Source organism: Balaenoptera ricei, chromosome X (genome assembly GCF_028023285.1).
Source record: "Balaenoptera ricei isolate mBalRic1 chromosome X, mBalRic1.hap2, whole genome shotgun sequence".
NCBI classification, from domain to species: domain Eukaryota; kingdom Metazoa; phylum Chordata; class Mammalia; order Artiodactyla; family Balaenopteridae; genus Balaenoptera; species Balaenoptera ricei.
In genome coordinates, this window is record NC_082660.1 from 91,399,548 (window position 1) to 91,417,149 (window position 17,602).

General features: G+C 41.2%; 1 protein-coding gene across 1 annotated transcript in view; it reads right to left on the reverse strand.

Moving 5' to 3' along the window:
- SYTL4 (synaptotagmin like 4) overlaps positions 1 to 14,555 on the reverse strand; it is a 70,753-nt gene extending 56,198 nt beyond the window's left edge. The window contains exon 1 of the mRNA XM_059910754.1: positions 14,413 to 14,555. The gene's annotated coding sequence lies outside the window, so the exon portion shown is untranslated. The remainder of the gene's footprint in view (positions 1 to 14,412) is intronic.
- Between the last annotated feature and the right edge of the window lie 3,047 nt (positions 14,556 to 17,602).

Consider the following 17,602-nt stretch of genomic DNA (forward strand, 5'->3'; position numbering starts at 1 on the left):
AACGGTGATTAATAATAACAGCTCCTGCTTAAGGCTGTGAGGATTCAAATATACGTCATGAGTAAAGGGCATAGCATAGTACCTGGTCTAGAATAAGCAATCAATTTTGTAGCTGTTTAATTTTATTATTATTAACCATATGCTTTAGAAAATATATGAGCAAATTGCAGTTTTGACATCTTACTATGAAATTTGAGAAATCGAATCAGTATTCTTGCCCAGATGGAAAGTCACCATACCTCTCTGCAGGGAGGTAGCTGACAAGCATAAATATTAAGCAAATGTTAGTAATTAGATATGATCAGTTTAAAAATATTTATTTATACACTGTTCCAGACAGAGTTTAAAGTGACTCACAAAGATGCATAAAACATAACAAAATAGCAGAAATTTAAAAAATAGGATCAAGAAGAAGAAAAGCAAGAGTGGAGACAAAATAGAGTGAGAATCAAGGCTCCAAAACAAAAGGGCAACTGAGGCTTCCCAGTGGTCGGCTGGGGTCCAGGCCCCCGCAAGCCCACCCATGGAGCAAATCTACAACTCAGACAACGTACCCAGGCCTGCCCGCACTGGGGTCCATTCTCAAAAGCGTTATGGTAGCCAAGGTGTTTTTCATTTTCCCCTAACAATGAGAAATGTATAATAGCTCTCAATTTTACAAGATTCTGATTTTGGGTTTGCAGTAAGGTTCTCTTGCCCCCCACAATCCTTTCCAAAATAGGTTCTGCAAATGTGGAGTTTGCATGTACTGAGGCATTTTGCAGTTTTACCTCCTTTTTATATATCTACCAACTGATGAAGATGAAGAAGAAGAAGAAAGGAAGAAGAAAGCAGCTAACACTTCTATAATGTTTCCTATGTACCAAGCACTTTTCTAAGCACTTTACATACATGGAGTCATTTAGTCTCACAATCATATTATGAGGTAGGTACTATATTATCATTCTTTGCAAATGAGGAAAGTGAGACACCCATCGAGCAATAACTTGCCCAAGGTCATATGCCCTATAAGGAACAGTCTGGTTTTTGAGCCCAGGCAGTCTGATTCCAGAGTCTGAGCTCTTTATGCTATAGGGTCTCTTCGTATTCTGATAATATTGCTTGTACATGGTAATATTTGGAAAAGGGGACATCCTTCCCACAGGAGCTGGAGGTAGAGTTTTTTTAAAAGTCCTCAGCTAATACCAGATGAATGTTTGAAAGGCCAGTGGTCCAGCTTACCTTCTCAGTCCCCTGACCTCCCCACACAATAATGTGCGCCAGGCTCAGAGCAACTCTACACATGGGAAAGGACCCATTCTCCTCATCCAGGACACCCCTTCTAAATGATGGTAGGAGTATATACGGGGGGAGTAACTAAAATATAATCTCTTTTGTTAGCTCTTAGAAACACAGGTGGGGACAATTTCCTCCAGATTGAATCCACATGGTTACCTTTCAATACCACCAAATTCTGTTCATAAACAGTTTGAAGAAATTCCCACTTAAAATAATAAATATTAATACTTCTCTAAAGTAAGTGCCAGAGGGAAGTGGGACGTCTTAAAATATATATATTTCTCCTGTAGAGTGGTTATTTCGATACATGGAAATGTGGTCTTATTTTCATGATTTCACACTTTTCCTGCTCCTCAGCAATTCCAGGCGTCTTAAACCTACCACCAATCCTAGAAGGCAGATTTCCATAAACATGGTACATAGAAGTAAGTAGAAAACAAGACCATGTGTCCAAACACTCCCCTCAGCAACAGGGGAAACGCATTTATTAAGACAAACCCCATTTGGCTTTCCAGCTTGCAAGATGTACACTAGAAGCTTCCTCTCACAGGAGCCAGACAGGCTCACTAGAACCCCATGAGGTTAATGGGGTGAAGGATGGCCAGTTCATCCCCTCCTCTGCCAAAGTCACTTTCCTTAACAGCCCAAAAGCTTTTTTAAAAAGATAAAAAATCCACAACTAAAAGAACAGAATGCTTTAAAATCCAGGTTTATATGCATAAAACACTTTATTTTTAAGTCTGGTGAGAGCTGAGACATTGTCATTTTTCAATAAGCCTCATCACTGTGTGAAACTCCATTATCTTTCCTTAGTCAACAAGCTTTGATAAACCAGCACCCCCCCCACCAGGGAAGACCCTCTTCTCCTGCCTGGGTCACAGATGGTGGGGATTTCTAAACTGAACTCTAGCTAGCATCTAATTCTTTCTTGTAGGCCACATCACCTAAAAATCACTCACGCAGTCCCCTTAAATGAGAAATCACGATGGTTCATGACTAATCCAGCCCATGTTCACACATAACTGTGATTTCACGCATTTGGTTTCTTTTTTAATTTTAGGGATGCTGTGATCTAGCTATGGCCACAGAAACCTTAAACACAGTGAAATAACCTGTAGTTGAACTTAAATTGAACTATATATGTGGCAGATAATTTTAAGGTGTTATTTAAGGCCTGTAAAACATAAAATAAATGCTAATTTCTTTCAAATAAAACATTAATAAATGTATACATGAGTATATGTACACAAAAGAGTAGGTAAAAATTGGAGAATATAAAATAAAGATAAAATATTAACATACAAGCTCTCTTTCCCTCCTAAGCTGCTTAACCATAATTACTTTACACATTACATCAAATCCCTAGAACAAGGTTAGTACATGTATTATCAACATCTGGTCTACAGCTAGAAGCAATGTCCTAATATTAAAAAAAATACTGAAGTATAAAAAATTTAAAACTGCTAAAATGTTCAAATTGCATGTATTATATATTTGTTTTGTCTTCAATTCTGACATAGCATATAAAAGTACCTTTAAAAGTTCTAAGCGGGGAGGATATATGAATTTTCGTAATTCAGTTAATATAACTTACAATAAATCAAGGCACTCAAAATGTCTAGATGGACTTTCCTAGCCCCACATGCATAAACATGTGACCTTAGTATTACACATTCAGTAATCAGCATATCAATGAGGATGCTCTTTTATTTTATAAAAATTAATAATCTCCCCCACTAGATAATAAATTGTATGAGAGAAGGGACTTTGTTTTGTTCACTTCTGTACCCTTCAGTGCCAAGAGTGCTGTCTGGCACATAAATGCACACAATAAATATTTGTTGAATGAATGATCTGGCATCAAAAATACCATATATCATATTCAGCCACACCCAAGAACTTATCACCCAGGACTTCTCCACATTTGATATCACTAATTCAAATACCCCACTCTTAACTACAATCCCCTGTCCTTCTGGCCTGTTCACTCAATGACCTCCCCCAGCCCTACACCAGTTCTCAGACCTCATGGCAGGGAGGTAGTCCTCCATGGACCTTTCACTCCCGCCCTGTCAGCTCCTTCCTGTCTTCACTTCCTTTCCTAGACGGTTTGGATTCTATTGTTTCAACTGCACTCTTGTCAATATCCTCAATAACCCATTTTCATCGCAAATATCTAATAAAAATGTAACCCTAGAAGAGCCCAACTGTTGTGCATTATGTCTGCACTGGGACTACTGAGATCTACTGGAGAAAATAATCACAATCTGGTAGATTATGATCAATATGAATTATTGGTCGCCAAGCTCACTTCAACACTGCCTGACACTCCAGCTATGCTTCCCTAGTCCTAGCTTGCTCTCCTGCTCACCACAATATTTCAAACCTTCCTCAAGCACCTCAGTACTCCAACCCAAACCCTGCTCCACTTCAACCCCTGCTCTAAGAGGATGACCTTTCCTCTTCCATCATAGGGAAATATAAACGCTCTCAGACAAGTTCCTGCCACCAAATCTATAAACCTATTTTCATCTTGTATCTGTTCACTTTTTGTTCTTCCCAACTGTAATGTCCTTCCTCTTGTTTAAGGGTAATCTCTCCATTTCATTCTGGATCCTCTCCCATCTGGCATGAGGACTTTACTCGGTAAGGACTTTGCTCTATCAATTATCTCTTTCTTCCCATCAGCCTTTAAAGACATCTAAGTCCTCCTAAATTTAAAAAAAAAAGAAGAAGAAAAGAAAAAATTTCTCTGGATCTCAACCCTTCCCCTACTACCACCCTTTCTTTGCTCTTCAGAGCCAAATTTCTCTAAGGAATTGTCCATATCCACTGCCTCCACTTCTTCATATCCCCAAACATTTCTCAACCCACCAAAGTCTAGCATTCCTCCCCCCACTCCCCTGAAATTGCTCTAAGGTCAACAAGAACCTCCTAAATCCAATGGACAGTAGTCAGTTTTTATTGTCGTAGACTTCTCCTATTGATATTCAAGTAGATGCACAAACATATATCATAAGGATGCTCAATGTTTAAACCAGCAAAAAAAATTATACAATTTAAGCATCAATAAGAAACTGATTAAATAAACTATGGTACATACATATAATGGAATACTATGTCATTGTTAAAAAGAAAGAGGTAGAAGACTTCCCTGGCAGTCCAGTGGTTAAGACCCCAAGCTTACACTGCAGCAGGCACGGGTTTGATCCCTGGTTGGGGAACTAAGATCCTGCATGCCGGGGGGCACAGCCAAAAAAAAAAAAAGAGGTAGTTATATATATATTGACACTGAAAGCATGCCACAAATATTAAGTAAAAAATACACTGCAAAACATATATACTATAATTCCATTTGTATTTTGTAACATATAATTGCAGACAGGATGGATGGATGGATGAATAGATGGATGGAAGGAAGAAAAGAAATATTTCATATGGGCATGGAAAATGTCTGAAAGGGGGTACAAATTTAATATTGTTACCCCCTGGTGAGTGGGATGCAGAGAAGAGAATGGAAGACTTATATGTTATCTTTTGTTGGGTCAAGTAATAAAAATGTAGTCAGATCCCTAAGCACACCAACATTTCCAAAGTAGGTAAGAAAGAAGTTCAAAGGAGATCAAAAGGGAATGGCCAGAGAGACTGGGTAAGATATATTTTAGTGTTCCAGAGATAAGGGAGGAGAGAGAGAAAGGTGGTTAATGGTTTCAAACATGGAAAAATAAAAAGAAGAGGTAAAAAATAAGAAGAGGTAAGTGTCCAATAAACAAAGAGCATGAACAGATAATTCTTGAAGGAGGAAGATCAAATAGGCAATAGATGTAAAAAAGAAAAAGTTTCACTCTTACTGGTAACAAAGATTTTTTTTTATCTTTGCCTATCAATTAAGCAAAATTTTAAAGACAATATTTAATTTTAAAAGGGAAGATGTAAGAAGTACTCGCATACTTTGTTGGCAAATGCAAATCAGTTTTGAACTAATAAGGACCTACTGTATAACACAGGGAACTCTACTCAATATTCTGTAATAACCTATATGGGAAAAGAACCTTAAAAAGAGCGGATATTTGTATATGTATAACTGATTAACTTTGCTGTACAGTAGAAACTAACACAACATTTTAAATCAACTATATTCCAATAAAAATTAAAATAAATAAATAAATTTAAATTTGATTTCTAAAAAGCCGAACTTCAACTTCTCACAATTGCCATTAAATCAGATTATATAATATGCTCTTTTTTTTTAAAACACATACCTCCCCTGCTGAAATAAGTTCTACCAAAAAAAAGGCCATCGTCTACCTTCTTCTCCACTATATCTCAAGCATCTAGCCTACAAACTGGCACACTGTTGGCTCTCAGTAAATCAACCCATACTATCTAAGAAATTACAAACAATAGTTTAAAGACACTGATACTAAAGCTATTCTGATGCCTGAGTTGACAGAAATACAAACAAGAAACAGTGTAGAGGTCATCGAAATTTTCCATCTCTTACGAATTACTCAAGTTCAAGGTAGGTTTAGACAGACACAGATATGAAAGCCACAGTGGTCCATCATTTCAACTATTCTGGCAGCACTGTCCAGTCTCCTACCCTCTTATATCTCTGTCACAGCACCCAGAAAAATCCCCCAAACTAGACTGACTCCACTCTGTTTCTACACCTGGGCTGATGAGTGCTGTTGGAGAGAATGGATACAGGGTTCTGTGACTTGGGGAGAGACAAACTCAAGTTATCCAAGCCTTTCTAGGCTCACTATGATGTGGCCATCTGGATGGTTTACCTCTAAAGAGCTCCTCTATTCATCCCTCTCAAATGCTGTTCCAACCCCTCACTGCTCTCATCAGTTGGGACCTCCCTCAAAATCCTGTCCTTCCACAGCTCCGTCCTCCTCCACAGCTTCACCAATCCTGCCCTCTTGCCCTCCTGTCTCAATGGAAGAGCTACCTCCCTTTCTCTAAACCCGTCTTTTCACTTCTTTCACTCTGAAGTCCCCACCCTCCTGCTTCCTCAGCGACCTTGCATGGATCAGGCTCTGTGCCATCTACACATAAATGGGCTCATCTCTCTCCTGTATTTAAAAGGGAGAGAAATTAACATTTTCTTCTCCCCTGTGCCCCACTGTCTATAGGAAACACTGTCCTTCCAATCATAGCCAAGCCTCTTCCAAATGTATACTGTATTCCTCATCAGTCCCTCTAAGTACTCTCTCCCCAACCCTCTACAATCTGCCTCTCTCCTCCTACTGCACTGATGTCATCATTGAGATCCTAATTGTCAAATCTAATGAGCATGTTTTTTAAATGTTTTATAGTATGTTTTATCTGATTACGAGAGGGGTACACATCATGAACAAAGTTACGACATACAGCAGACTAAAGAGAAAAAAAAATTGCATTGTATAATAGGCAATGGTTAAATATCCCTAATAAATATAGTGTTCTTATAAACAAATGAAATATATAACCCAAAAGAAAAATGTGCAAAGGATATTAAGGAGCAAGTCTCAGGAAAAATACAAATAGCTAACACACATGAAGATACTCAGCCTTACTAGTGACCAGATAAATGAAAGTTAAATCAGTTAGATACTATTTTTCACCTATCAGACTGGCAAAAATTAAAGACTGTCCATTCAAGGGCATGAGGAAAAGCACTCTCAATGGTGAGATTGTAAATCCTCTTGGATGACACTTTTGTGATGCCTATTCACATTTTTTAAATGTGCATATCCTTTGACCCAACAATTCTTCTACTAGAAAGCTATCCCACAGAAATATTTCTGTGTGTCTATCTAGATCTACATACATCATTGAGTATTGTGCAAAGATGCTTATTGCAGCATGTCGTGGCTTGGACTAGGGTGACAGAGGAAATGGAGATGTGACAGAATATAATGACATGGGGCTTCCCTTGTGGCACAGTGGTTAAGAATCCTCCCGCCAATGCAGGGGACACGGGTTCAAGCCCTGGTCTGGGAAGATCCCACATGCCGTGGAGCAACTGAGCCCATGCGCCACAACTACTGAGCCTGTGCTCTAGAGCCCATGAGCCACTACTGAGGCCACGTGCCACAACTACTGAAGCCCGCACGCTGGGAGCCCGTGCTCCGCAACAAGCCACCACAGTGAAAAGCCCACACACCACAACAAAGAGTAGCCCCCTCTTGCCACAACTAGAGAAAGCCCGCACGCAGCAACGAAGACCCAAAGCAGCCAAAAATAAATAAAATAAATTTTTTTAAAAATTAAAAAAAAAAGAATATAATGACATGGTTGGAAGTTCAGGTCAACAGGACTTACTGATGAATTGGGTGTGGGGAGGGGGTTGAGAGAAAGACAGGAATCAAGGGTGACCCTAGGTTCTTGGTTTGAGCAACTGAATAGATAGATGATGGTGCCATTTTACTGAGATAGGGGAGGCTGAGGGAAGGGGCTAGAGATTTGAGAGGACCCAAGAGTCCTGTTTTGGAAACAAAATCGTGGACATAGAGAACAGACTACTGGTTGCCAAGGGGGAGGCAGTTGGGGAAGGGATGGATTAGGAGTTTGGGTTTAGCAAATGCAAAGTAGTATATAGAGGATGGCTAAACAACAAGTCCTACTGTATAGCACAGAGAACTATATTCAATTATCCTATGATAAATCATAATGGAAAAGAATATTAAAAAAAAAGAATGTATAGGGAGTTCCCTGGTGGTCCAGTGGTTAGGATTCTACACTTTCACTGCTGAGGGCGTGGGTTCAATCCCTGGTCGGGGAACTAAGATCCTGCAAGCCCCGTGGTGTGGCCAAAAAATATGTGTGTGTGTATATATGTGTGTATGCATGTGTATATATATATATATATATATATATATATACACACATGCAAACACACATATATACACATATATATATAATTGAATCACTTTGCTATACAGCAGAAATAAACACAACATTGTAAATCAACTATACTTCAATTAAAAAAAGAAAGGAAAAAAAAGAGCCCTGTTTTGGCCAAGTTATGTTTAAGATGTCTATTTGATATCCAAGTAGGAATGTTGAATAGGCCAACGGATATATGAGGCTGTAGCTTAGAAGAAAGGCTTGGGACAGAGACATAAATTTGGGAATGATGAGTATACAGACAGACGGCATTTAAAGCCATGGGGCTAAGACACTATCAAACTCTTAGAGAAAAACATAGGCAGAACACTCTATGACATAAATCACAGCAAGATCCTTTTTGACTCACCTCCTAGAGAAATGGAAATAAAAACAAAAATAAACAAATTTGGACCTAATGAAACTTAAAAGCTTTTGCACAGGAAAGGAAACCATAAACAAGATGAAAAGACAACCCTCAGAATGGGAGAAAATATTTGCAAATGAAGCAACTGACAAAGGATTAATCTCCAAAATTTACAAGCAGCTCATGCAACTCAGTATCAGAAAAACAAAGAACTCAATCCAAAAATGGGCAGAAGACCTAAATAGACATTTCTCCAAAGAAGATATACAGATTGCCAACAAACACATGAAAGAATGCTCAACATCACTTATCATTAGAGAAATGCCAATCAAGGCTACAGTGAGATATCACCTCACACCAGTCAGAATGGCTATCCTCAAAAAATCTACAAACAATAAATGCTGGAGAGGGTGTGGAGAAAAGGGAACCCTCTTTCACTGTTGGTGGGAATGTAAATTGATACAGCCACTATGGAGAACAGTATGGAGGTTCCTTAAAAAACTAAAAATAGAACTACCATAGGACCCAGCAATCCCACTACTTGGCATATACCCAGAGAAAACCATAATTCAAAAAGAGTCATGTATCACAATGTTCATTGCAATTCTATTTACAAGAGCCAGGACACGGAAGCAACCTAAATGTCCATCGACAGATGAATGGATAAAGAAAATGTGGCACATATATACAATGGAATATTACTCAGCCATAAAAAGAAACGAAGTTGAGTTATTTGTAGTGAGGTGGATGGACCTAGAGTCTGTCATACAGAGTGAAGTAAGTCAGAAAGAGAAAAACAAATACCGTATGCTAACACATATATATGGAATCTTAAAAAAAAAAAAAAGGTTTTGAAGAACCTAGGGGCAGGACAGGAATAAAGACACAGATGTAGAGAACGGACTTGAGGACACAGGGAGGGGGAAGGGTAAACTGGGACGAAGTGAGAGAGTGGCATGGACATATATACACTACCAAATGTAAAACCGACAACTAGTGGGAAGCAGCCGCATAGCACAGGGAGATCAGCTCGGTGCTTTGTGAACACCTAGAGGGGTGGGATAGGGAGGGTGGGAGGGAGACGCAAGAGGGAAGAGATATGGGGATATAAGTATATGTATAGCTGATTCACTTTGTTATAAAGCAGAAACTAACACATCATTGTAAAGCAATTATACTCCAATAAAGATGTTAAAAAAAAAAAAGAGTCATGTACCACAATGTTCATTGCAGCTCTACTTACAATAGCCAGGACATGGAAGCAACCTAAGTGTCCATCGACAGATGAATAGATAAAGAAGATGTGGCACATATATACAATGGAATATTACTCAGCCATAAAAAGAAATGAAATTGAGTTATTTGTAGTGAGGTGGATGGACCTAGAGTCTGTCATACAGAGTGAAGTAAGTCAGAAAGAGAAAAACAAATACCGTATGCTAACACATATATATGGAATCTTAAAAAAAAAAAAAGGTTTTGAAGAACCTAGGGGCAGGACAGGAATAAAGACACAGATGTAGAGAATGGACTTGAGGACACGGGGAGGGGCAAGGGTAAGCTGGGACGAAGTGAGAGAGTGGCATGGACTTATAAATACTACGAAATGTAAAATAGCTAGTGGGAAGCAGCCGCATAGCACAGGGAGATGAGCTCGGTGCTTTGTGAACACCTAGAGGGGTGGGATAGGGAGGGTGGGAGGGAGACGCAAGAGGGAAGAGATATGGGGATATAAGTATATGTATAGCTGATTCACTTTGTTATAAAGCAGAAACTAACACATCATTGTAAAGCAATTATACTCCAATAAAGATGTTAAAAAAAAATAAAAAAGAAAATAAAGCCATGCGGCTGGATGAATGCATCTAGAAAGATTCTGGATAGAGAAAAGTCAATGGACCGAGCTCTGGGTCACTCCACTGTCGAGAGGTTGGGGAGATAAACTGAGTAGAAGAGGAGGCTGGGTAGAAGTTTTTTGTACAAACCTCAGTTTCAGAGAAGTTACGATACATCAAATGGTGGAAAATCACATATTTACCACTGTATCAAGGGTCCAACTCCTTCCAAGCCTGTCTTTTAAAAGATTCTAGCCTTATTTTTCTTTCTGAATACTTCAAAGCATTTAAATAGAACAGTACTTTTTTTTTCTTTTCTGTTACACAGTGGTTTCCTCACACTGTATAATTCTCCTAGTATAAAACTCGTCAAGTACTACACCAGTAGTAATCAGCAATGGCTTTTCCATAAAGTTCATAATATCATAACTACCTCATGCCTAAAAGGCTGAGTGACTTGAGGCCAGAAGCTTAATTTGGTTGGCATCTTTTATTCGTTTGGGCTGTTCACTTCCCTATCACACAGGAACTTTCTCCAGCTTCTATGAGCTCACTGAACAAACGCCTCAAGACATCTGACAAGCCATACTTCCTCTTCTAAGTGCAACCCCCCTTCCTACCCACAAGAAGTACAGCATCTTCACATTTCCACTTTAAACTTTAGAAGTTTCCATCCAGAGACTCATGCCTTAAAAAGAGAGGAAGTACTTCCAACTAGGTCAAAGTTGCCATCAGGCATGCACTCTCAAAGCAAAGCTGTGTGAGAACTGGGCCTGGGGCAGACTGGGGACACTTAGTTTCAGGTCCAGGAGAACACAACAGAGTGCCAATTCCTAGCATGGTAATGTCATTCATTAATTCAATTAACAAAGATTAGCAAGCACCTAGGATGTGCCAGGCTCTGTTATGGATGCTGGGGTCCACTGGTGAATAAAACAAACAGCAATCCCTGCCCACATGGAACTTCCATTATGGAGGGGGGAGAGGGACAGACAATAAGAAAGAAAAATGAATAAAATACATAATATATTACATTAGAGTAATAAGGTAGGGAAGGGGCATATAGAATGTTCAGGGAAGGAGTTATAAGCTTAAATAGGATGGTTAAGAACGGCCTCACTAAGGTGACATTTAAGTACAAACTCCGAGCTGTCGGATTTCAAGTGCCTCAAAAAGGTGTCTTCTGTACTTCAATTCCACCATCACCTGACCTCAGGCCCTTGAAGGCATGGTATCCCCAGTTCCTAGCACAAATATTTGTTAATCTCTTGTGCTCAAGACAAAGGGAGCTCCAAGATCTAGACCTTGTACTCAGAGAGGTACCTTCCAGGTGGAAAACCAACTGAGAGAGGTGTTAAGGAATTTTCCTGAGGTGTAAACAAAATGCTTTAGGACACAGAATAACTGGTAATTCTGCTTAGGGGAAGGAACTGTGTGTTCAGTAAGGCTGTCCCAAAGGAGGTGACTTTAGAGCTAAATCTTGAGATGAATAGGAATTAATGGCAGGAGAGTGGTCATGGGTGGGAAAGTCTCTCTTCAGGGAAAAAAAAAAAAAGGAGTAACTTGAGCAAAGATCCAGAGATGGAATCAGAAAAGACATTTTCTTGTGGACTGTCCCTCCCTAAGGTACTCCATCCATCCCACGATAAAACAAGCACACACTCACCCTCAGCCTCTCTGGCCTGGCTGTTGGGAAATCCTTATCACTTTCCACACCCTCATTTCTCCCCTAGCCAGCAGGAAAGGAAAAAGTTGAGTCAGGCGCACATCCCTAGAACCCAGGGTCACCCTCTCTAACTTCAAGACAATTCCTTCTGAGTTGAGATCCCCGAAGGTTTCATTCAACTAGGTACACCCAGGGGTGTGCACTTATAGTGGCAACGTGGCAACCAGCCTCATGTTGGAAGTGAAGTGGGTAAGACATCAGTGAGGTAAGTGGTCCAAAGTCTCTGCAGTGCCTCTGAGGTGGAGTCAAGGACCAAAACTTAGGCTTCAGCTTGGAAGGGAAATTTTTAATCACTTAGTCCTCACCTGTGAGCTATTTGGTGTTCCTAACATCCAAGACAGCAGAGGCGGTGTGATAGGGGATAAGAACACAGTTCGGCAGTCACATGGCCCAGCTCTGCCCCTCATCAGTTGGGTGATTTGAGACAAGGCACTTAAACTCTCAGAGTCTCCCTTTCATCATAGCATGCTTATAATTGTAGTGCCTAGCACATACACTTATCATTAGGATTATGTGAGATAATTATGTAAAGAATTTATTACAGTGCCTGGCTCAATGAATTCTAACAACCATGTTTAGTAGCAGCCTTTAAGGGGAAAAGCTCAGAGAGTGTCAATCAGAATGCCACAGGGAGGAATTGGGACATCGGGATTGACACATATACACTATTGATACCATGTATAAAATAGACAACTGATGGGAACCTACTGTATAGCACAGGGAACTCTACTTAATGCACTGTGGGGTCCTAAATGGGAGGGAAATCCAAAAGGGAGGGGATATATGTATATGTACGGCTGATTCATGTTGCTGTGCAGTAGAAGCTAACACAACATTGTAAAGCAACTATACTCCAATAAAAATTAATTAAAAATAACAATAAACAATGTTTTTATTAAAAAAAATCAGAATGCCACATACACTCACAGACCAATTATCCCTGAACAGGCCTCCAAACTTCATTTCACTGCTCTAGCCTAGTGAGAGACACCTGAAATTGTGCTACCAGAAATGTTCATCCCCTGCCAGGAAAAGTCTCACAAGCCAAGTTGGTGGTCTTTTTCTACTAGGATTTCCAGCAGGTGCTTCAAAAAAACAAAAACAAAAAAACGCCAACAGCTACAACTACAGCAGAAAACTTCACTAGGGCCTCAACTCTTTGCATTAAACATTGTTCTCTCTCCACAGACCAGCGGGTAAACACATAAGGTCATTAACACCTTAATATTAATGGATTTATGAGGGGTGGGGATGGGGAGCTGAAAGCAGAAAAGAAGTCAGTTAAAAATAGAAGGTACAAGATGTACTGAAGACTAATTTCTAGCACAAAATGTACAAGGCCTAGGATCAACCCTGCCTAAAGCAGTATTCTGGAATGCTAGGTCCTCTGGTCCCAAAGAAGCTGGCAGGCTACTGTACTGGGGGAAGAAAACTTTGGTTAATGAGAAACATCACCTGTTCGAGTCACCAAAATTCTCACCAAATGATTTCACCACCAAAAAACCCAACCATTTTATTCAACGTTAAGGGCTGGAGGAACATCTTTTCTGCCCCTTTACAAACCATCACAGAAGATGGAAGCGTTCTGTGTCCCTTCTGAGGGTTGTGGGGACACTCCTCCAGAAGCGTACCCCCGCTGCCTGCTGGAAGGGTGGCAAGATAAAGCGGCTCAGCTCCAGAGCACACAGCTGGGTCCCCAGCCCAAGCGCAGAGGGTGTCCACTGAGGCAGGGCTCGGGGCCAACCGGTCTCCAGCCTTTTAACCTGCGGCGGATCCACCGAGGGCAGGGAAGCGGACGCCGCGAGGTCAGAGGTCCGGAAAGAGTGCGGGGCCCAGACCCCGCGCGACCGCCGGGCGCTGCGAGAGACACCCCCGAAAAGGTGACTCGACGCCCCGGAGGGCGCAGTTCCCGCTAGGAGCTCGGCCCCACCCCCGCCCCCAGGGCCAGCTCCCGGGAGGGGCCCCCGGCTCCGGAGGGCGGGAAAAGTCGGCCACTCTGGAGGAAGCAGAGCCCCGAGGGGCACAGCCCGTGGCGGCGACGGATGGGCCGGGGAAATGGCCAGGGGCGGCCGGGAGAAAGCAGAGTGGTGGGGAGGGACCGCCCCAACAGACGGGAGTCAAAGCGTGGGGGGTGCGGTCCGCACAGGCGGACGGGAGTGGGAACAGGGGGTCAGCTAGGGACAAGGAGAGACTGGGAGAGCGGAAAGGGGTAGGGAAGCGCGCAGGTCCCCGAGATGGGGGTGGGGGCGCTTAGGCAGCGAAAAGGTACTGGGGGCCCAGGAGGCGTCCCGGACCGAGGGCGGAGGGGCGGTTGCGGGCCACGGACCTACCTGTCACCTGCAACAGGTGCCGCGAGAAGGCGAGACGTCCCAGTACCGGATTCAGGGGAGGGTCTCCGAGTCCGGGAAGACTGCAACCCCACTCTGGCGGCTGGCCCTTCTTACCCTCCCGGGAGGCGGAAAAAGCTGCAACTTTCCCTGGAGCGGGGGAGGAGCTGGACTCTTAAAGGGGCCGCACAGCGCTCCGGGCTCCTTGGTAGGGGGCCGCGCCTACTGAAGGGGAGCTCTGAGATCCAAAGCCTTAAGGCACTGGAGGGATGCCGGCCCCGGTTAGCAAAGGGTGCTTGAAGACTGTCGATAGCAGTCTAAGACTAGACCTGGGTTCCATTGGTGGTCACTCTCTCAGACGATACATCATCTTTCTCTTTCAATCAGCCTGAGCCAAAAGTTGTCAAATTGTTGTGTACTTCTAAGAAGATGAAGGCTCTAGACCGTATAATTTGGGGAGATAATGATACTATTCTGATCCTTTGACTTTCAGCTTTTTATAGCAAATAAAAGTGTCTGTCTAAAATAGAAACGTTTTGAGGGAAGGACATAGACATAATTCACACATGTACACAACTGGTTAAACTCACTAGTAATCAAAGAAGAGCAAATTAGGACCATAATGAAACTCTTTGGCAAAGGTTTTGTTTGTTTGTTTTTAAAACACTTAATGAAGACAAAGTGGCCACCAAACAAGCTCTTTCATAATTGCTAATAGGAGTGTATGTTGGTTTAAAACCCTTTTAGAAAGCATGTGAGCAATATATATCAATAGACTTTAAAATGTTTATATTTACCCAGTAATTACAGATTCCTCTCCCCCCTCTCCCTCCCTCCCTCTCTCTCTCTCCATTCTTCTCATCAGCCATTAACCACGCTCAAGTCCCTCTCATCTGTCATAAGCAATTAAGCATGCTCAAGTCTCTGCCATCTTAAAAAAAAAAATCCTCCCTACACACTAGGTACCTCTCCAGCTCCTCTTTATGGGCAATTTCTATTCCCTTACTTCTTACTCAGCAATTTGGCTTCCTTCCCCCAACATTCCACTGAAACTGTGCTCAACAAGATACCCAACCAATGACCTCCGTGTCAAAAAAGCTATATTAAATAAATAAATAGGGCATTTTTCCCTTTTTATCTTCCTTGATCTCTCCCCTACATTTAACGCTGTTAACCATTTCCTCCTCCTTGAAAGTCTTCCTGTGGCATCTATGATGCCATACTCTTTTGCTTTTCCTCCTATCCCTTTGCCCTCTCCTCAGTCTCCTTTGCATATTCCACTTCTGCTATCTAACCTCTGAAAGCCAGACATTCTCAGGACTAGGCTACATATACTCTTTCCCTAAATGATCTTTCACTCACTTGGCATGAATTACACCATCTATATGGCCACAACTGTAATTTTATAGTTCTATCCAGACCTCTTCACTGAGCTCTGCTTTCTTGGCAACTCCACTTGGACATCTCAAACTCAACACATCCAGTCAAACATTTTCTCTTAAATTTGCTCCTCCTCCAGTGTTTCTTACCTCAGTAGGTGACAACATGCCACCCAAGGCAAAAATTTTGCACCTAGCATAGTGCCTGGCATATAGTAAGTCCTCACTAATATTTGTATAATGAATGAATGAGTGTTTCCTAAGGAAACAGAAATGTACACAAACTTTTCGTACAATGATGTTAATCACAGTATTACTTAGAATAATAAAACACTAGGAAAAAAAACCCTAATGGGTCAATGGTTAAATATAGTATAGTCATATAATAGAATATTATCTAGACAATAAAATGATATTTACATAGTTCATAACGACAGGATAATGCTTATGCTCTAGTATTAATTGAAAGTAAGATACATTAATGTAAAATATGATCACAACAATTAGTGGATATGAGTAGATATGTGTGGAAAAAAGCCTAAAAAGAAATATGGAAAATATTAACAGTGGCTATCTCTAGGTGGTGAAACTAAATGAAGTTTTTGTTTTCCTCCTACTTTTTTGTATTTTTCAACTTTCTTATAATAAGCAAGTATGGCTTTGATAATATAGATTTTTTGGGAAAAATCTTAAAGGGGAAAGAAAAAAATCATTTTAATTCTAACAGATAAAACAGTAAAATTCAGCCTCCAGGCTCTCCCCACAGTTTTCTTCCATACTTTAGCCCTTCAGTACCCCGCCCACAGCCTGAAGTGTGAAGAAGCCACTTCAAAACGGAATCCTTTTGTTCTGTCTAGCTTTGCCAGCTCAGCCCTCAGGGGCCCTCTGCTCAGCTCTGGGCTTTGAATGTGTTCGCCTCCCTAACCTGGCCTGTGGGAACTCAGACCAAGCACTTCTCTGCTCCTTCTTTGCAGGTTGTCCTTGGTGGAGCTGGAAACACCCTCAGTCAGAAGGGACTTCAGAAAATATTTAGTCCAATCCCCTTATTCCTCAGCAAAATTTCCAGATATTATTTTATGTTTTTACTTCTTTTTACGTGTGCAGTTTCTAACTCTCCAAGGTCCACCTCATTAAGGAGAATGTGAGGATCTGACTCCTTTACTGTAAGACAGTCTCACTGAACCAGCTACAAATACACAGAGACAAACATAAACGATGAACCAAAACAAAGTTAGTCAGCGGCCTGTTTATACAGATTCTGTGCTTTGCAAACTGCTGTCAATTTCTGTTTGATCCTCCTTGTTTGCCACGAGGATACTGTGCTCTAATTCTTATGCCAAATATTGTGAGGGGTCCAATGCAAGCAAACTCAGACACTAACCCACTGCAACAATGTCAACAGGAACTTATGATTATCCTATGTAGAGTATGTAAGCTCCTGTCCCATAGTGAATGACGGATTCAATGAGTTGTTTGATTTTACCATGTTGAGGAAATTCTGGCTGGTGCTAACTAATAAGACAGAGATTTTCCTCAGCCTTGGGTAACAGGATGCCTCAGTATTGAGCAATTACTCTCTTTTAAAAGCATTAAATATTTCAACTATCACATTTTGAGTGACGTAAGACTAACCTATATAAAAATTTCTATCACAGGAAGGGAAATCCCCGGCAGTCCAGTGGTTAGGACTCTGAGCGTCCACTGCAGGGGGCACGGGTTCGATCCCTGGTCTGGGAACTAAGATCCTGCATGCCTTGCAGTGCGGCCAAAAAAAGAAAAAAAAATTAATTTAAAAAATTTTTAATAAAAAAATA